Source organism: Rhinopithecus bieti, unplaced genomic scaffold, assembly GCF_001698545.2.
Source record: "Rhinopithecus bieti isolate Rb0 unplaced genomic scaffold, ASM169854v2 scaffold_61117, whole genome shotgun sequence".
NCBI lineage: Eukaryota > Metazoa > Chordata > Mammalia > Primates > Cercopithecidae > Rhinopithecus > Rhinopithecus bieti.
This window is the reverse complement of record NW_016824934.1, coordinates 2,088,150-2,093,525: the sequence shown is the minus strand read 5'-3', so window position 1 is coordinate 2,093,525 and position 5,376 is coordinate 2,088,150. Positions and strand designations below refer to the sequence as shown.

At 45.3% G+C, this 5,376-nt stretch overlaps 1 pseudogene; it reads right to left on the bottom strand.

Annotated features, from left to right (window-relative positions):
• The window catches only part of LOC108522478 (keratinocyte-associated protein 2-like), a 16,143-nt pseudogene extending 11,621 nt beyond the window's left edge, over positions 1 to 4,522 (bottom strand).
• Positions 4,523 to 5,376: the final 854 nt, after the last annotated feature.

Below are 5,376 nucleotides of genomic sequence, written 5' to 3'. Positions count from 1 at the left end.
TTATTATTGTTATTTAGATGGAGTCTCACTCTATCACCCAAGCTGGAGTACAGTGGCATGGTCTCGGCTCACTGAAGCCTCTGCCTGCTGGGTTCCAGCGATTCTCCTGCCTCAGTCTCCAGGGTAGCTGGGATTACAGGTGTGCGCCACCACATCTGGCTAATTTTTGTATTTTTAGTAGAAACGGGGTTTCACCATGTTGGACAGGCTGGTCTCGAACTCCTGACATCGGGTGATCCACCCGCCTTGGCCTCCCAAAGTGCTGGGATTACAGGTGTGAGCCACTACATCCAGCTGTAATTTTAAAAAAACATATCTTCCAAAATACATGAAGGCAAAGACCTTTCTTATTTTTGTATCTTTAATATTTAGTGTATTATGTACATTCATATAGTACATCCTTAATAAATATTTGCTAAATTAATGGAAAGATGGAAATAGATTCCATTGGTTTCTAAAGTTTTTGTTCATATGCTGAATCAGAAAGAATATTTGAGCATGACCCATATGTGTATTTTAAATATATAGTATATGATATTATGTACATTGTAAACCACATAAAAATTATTAAAATTGAATAAGGTATAAAATTAGCTCTAACATTTTAATATCTTATTTTTAACAGCAATACCAATAGTAGATGCAAATTTAACAGCAATACAATAGTAGATGCAAATTCATATTTGAAATAACCTCCATAATTTTGATTATTTTTTGGTCTGGCCTTGTCTGATCTGATCAGGGTATTATTGTTTCCATCTCATAACATGCCAGATGAAGTGTCCAAGCCAGGAGCTGAAATGCCTACTCCGTCATTTTTTTCTCCATCATTTGCTTGTATTAATTGTCCAGTTTTTCAATCTAAAGATTGTTTACAAAAATCCTTGAAAGTTTCTTAACCCTTTGGGGATGGGTAATTTTACTAAAGCTAGATCCCATTGTCTTGGCACCCATAAACTCAAGCATTTCTGTAAATGAGGCACACAAATGGCTCAAGTCCCCACTTGCAATCCCGTTGGGGAACACCCCCTCTTCCCTTGGCATAGCTTGTATATAGCAGGTAACAAATACCCACCTGAAACACAGCCTGAAGGTGGGTGCCAGTGTCAAATCTTCTATAAAACGTTAGTAAAGGCTCACTTTACATTCTATAGGTAAAACTAAAATATGAATGAAAGTTTTGTTATTTTTGTGTCTCACCCCAAGGCATCATTTTGTGGACTGAGTCATCGACCTTAGATATCTAGAGAGGCTCCCTTGAACCTTGACAAAAAGGTTTTGAATAGAGAAGAAAGACTAGATTTAGAAAGTGTACAGCTAGAGGCTGATACAGAAAAGCTAACTTCAATTAAATAACGTGGTTTCAAAGCATAGCGGCAAAAATTCTTATACTTGTACCATCAAGAGGCAGAATTTATCTCCCTTCTCTTCCAACCTGGGCAGGGCTCTGACAATTAGGATGTGGTGGAAGTGGTTTTATGTAACTTCCAAGGCTAGGTCATAAAAGGATATGCAGGTTCCACCTCATTTACTAGAACCCTCACTCGCTCACATGGGGAGTTCTGAGCCTCCCTGAGAGAAGCCCAACTGCCCTGAAGCTCATGATGTGCTCTAGTTGATAGTTCCAGCCCAGCCCAACCTTCCAGCCCTCCCTGCCAAGGCACCAGATGTGCAAGAGACACTGTCTTGGACCCTCCAGACCAGCTCATTGGCCAACTAAATGCTCCACGGAACAGAAGAAGCACCCGGGCGAGTGCTCTCTGAATGCCTCACACACAAAATCATGAGCTAGAAGAACAGGGTTGTTGTTTAGGTTTGGGTTTTGGTTTTTTGGTTTTTTGGTTGTGATTGTTTTTGTTTTGAGACAGGGTCTCGCTCTGTTGCCCAAGCTGGAGTGCAGTGGCGCAATCATGGCTCACTGAAGCTTCAATCTCCTGAACTCAAGCCTCCTACCTTGGCCTTCCAAGTAACTACAGGTGTGTGCCACCACACCTGGCCTTTTTTTTTTTTTTTGAGACGGAGTCTCGCTCAGTCACCCAGGCTGGAGTGCAGTGGCGCGATCTCGGCTCACTGCAAGCTCTGCCTCCTGGGTTCATGCCATTCTCCTGCCTCAGCCTCCCAAGCAGCTGGGACTACAGGCACCCGCCACCACAACCAGCCACTATTTTTTTTTACTTTTTGTAGAGATACGGTCTCACCATGTTGGCCAGGCTGCTCTCAAACTCCCGGACTCAAGCAACCCTCCCACCTCTGCCTTCCAAAGCACTGGGATTACAGGTGTGAGCCACTATGCCCAGCCTGTTATTTTAAATCACTATGTTTTGGGGTAAGTTGTCATGCAGCAGAGGATTACTAGACAATAAGGAAAGTGTTTCTCAAAACCCGAGGTCTCAAACCGTGGGACACACCACCTTGGGAGGGAGTAATTGTGGCCATTGTGTCAGTATTCAGTAAGAACTGGATGGGCCGGGTGCCGTGGCTCATGCCTGGAATCCCAGCACTTTGGGAGGCTGAGGCAGGCAGATCACCTGAGGTCAAGAGTTCAAGACCAGCCTGGCCAACATGGTGAAACCTCGTCTCACATAAAAATACAAAAATTAGCCAGGGGTGGTGGCGCATGCCTGTAATCCCAGCTACTCAGGAGGCTGAGGCAGGAGAATCACTTGAACCCAGAAGGTGGAGGCTGCAGTGAGCTAAGATGGCACCACTGTACTCCAGCCTGTGTGACAGAGTGAGGCTCTGTCTCAAAAAAAAAAAAAAAGAAGTGGAGAAACATTTACCAAGGGTGGTGGGGAGGTAGCTGTGTCGCACAGAGTGCTGACCTTGAAGTCAGATGACACTAGTAAATCTTGCCACTTAGTAGCTAGGAGTCCTTGGGTGAGTCACTTCACCAGTATTCCTCACAGGGTTGCAGTGAGCATTAAAGAGATATGAACATCATCTGCAAACTGGAAGGGACCCTGCTGCTATCAAGTTGTCAAATTGCAGGAAGGATTCCTGCATTGGGTGAGTAATTGAATTACGTAAGTGAACTCTGAGATTCTATAAATACAGGATGAGTCCTAATTCATGTAGTAAGGTGTAAACGTGTAAAAATATGTGCTCTTGTTCTGGCGCAGTGGCCCATGCCTGCAATCCTGGCACTTTGGGAGGCCGAGGCAGGCAGATTACTTGAGGTCAGGAGTTCAAGACCAGCCTGGCCAACATGGTCAAACCCCGTCTCTACTAAAAATACAAAAATCAGGTGGGTATGGTGGCCTGTACCTGTAATCCCAGGTACTCGGGAGGCTGAGGCAGGAGAATTGCTTGAACCTGGGAAGTGGAGGTTGCAGTGAGCTGAGATGGCGCCACTGCACTCCAGCCTGGGCGACTGAGTGAGACTCTGTCTCCAAAATATATATATATATATATATATACACATATATGTGTGTGTGTGTGTGTGTGTGCGCGCGCCCTCCAACCATGTAGGTCCAGATTCCATCTTTCCAAAGACTGTTCAGAGTGAAATCCAGATGAGCATCTGCCTTTCGGCTTTACCTAACCCCTGAGAGATGAGAGGGTTGGCCAGGCAAGCTACCTTATGATGAGGCTGACAAAGTAAGCAAATCATAGACGCTGCAGATCCTGATGGCAGACCTCTGAGAGGAGGCTGAGGGTCTGGGGATAGTCCCAGAGTGTGGGAGTGGTGGAGAGCATCATTTGTGACTTGCCCAAACTCTTCAGCAGTGTTCCAGGTCTGGAAGGACCGTTAGTATTTCCAACATGTTTATGAAGGATTGTTCAAGATGCTCAGATAAATAATCAGAAATATCGAGGGTTTAGGGAGGAAAGTGGCATGGAGAAGGTCAGTTGGAGAAAAGATGATGCGGGTTTCTATGAGATATTAAAGCCCTAAGTATAAAGGAGAGGATTCCCAGACAGCTGCCTCACATCCCTGCTTGCAAACTCAGCTTCCATCGCAAGCCACGGAGACGCGGAAGGTAAAGTTATGGCGCCACCTGCTGGAGAAATGTAGGCTCGGATTCCCTCCACTTGGAGATTCCGTTCCTCCCTAACACTCAGCCCTAAAGCCCAAGCCTCCAGAGACCCCCAAACCCTCAAGGGTGCCATGTACCAACCAGGTGGAAAACTACTGTCCTGCTTACCAATAGGACTTCAGTTTTTCAAAGCTTGTGCTTTGGGGTCTGAGAAATGCAATGTTACAAGCCTAGCAGTCTTTCCCAAAGGAGACTGGGATAGAATAAACATGCTCCAAGCCCCTTAAAAAGGTAGGACCAGACGAGGTTCACCTATTCGTAAATAATCACCCCCCCTTGTCAGCCCACCACAGTGAGGGTCCTCGTCCCAGACCAGGGACAGATGCTGCAGAGGCTCCGGGAAGAGTCATGGGTCCATGAGCGATGAACGCCTTTCCTGGCACATGAGTCATCAGAGATCCAAAGCCAGTACGGGCACTGATGAATGTGCAAGCGCTCCAGTCTGTGTAGACCGGGTCTGAAGGGCTCCATAATGACCCAATCATGGCAGCAGATGCCCTGAAAATGGCTCCCTCCTGTAGGGATCATTAGAAAGCTATTAAGGGTGTCTAATTATTTCCTAGTGCTTATAAAGATGCCAATAAGCCAGGCAAGTTTTCTCACTTTTATGAAGATAATTAGAAGACCAATTATTTTTTATGTCCGTAAAAGAGTGAAACTTTAACCGCCATCCCAGCAGCTGTATTTTATACCACCCTTATGACAGAAGCTGCTTTGTAGCACTTCATTACGCATTAACAAGGATCTCGGCTTTTTAAACTCCAAACCACAGTCTACCCCAGATTCAGAGTTAGTCTGAAGGAAGTGGAGCAGGAAAATAGGCAATAGATCATTCTCCAGGCCCTTTGGGGGAAGGGGTCATCTTGGCCATGCATTCTCCTTCAGAGGTTGTATCCTACCCAGCTCTAAGACAGTGGTTCTCAAACTTGAGCTCATAGCAGACTCACCTGGAGGCTTATTCAAGCACAGATTGCTGGGCCCCACCCCAGAGTTTCTGATTCAGTAAATCTGCTGGGGTGGGGGGCAAGAAGTTACATTTCTGATAGTTTCCCACATAATGCTAATATTGCTGGTGCTGCAACCACACTGCGAGAAACACTGTTCTAAAACAAATGCTTTTAACTTGGACTCCACAGACACCCGCTTCCCTTCACCAAGAGATTAATAGGTAGAATTCAAAGGGATCTATGACTTTGGTTAGGAAAAGGCTGACATCTTTGTCTTCACTAACTTCCAACTGAAATTTAGCTTTTTAAAAAATGATGAATGTAGGTAACAGACCACAGTAGTATTAGCAGTGATAACAGATATTTTCCAATCCCATTACGTAGTGGCAGGT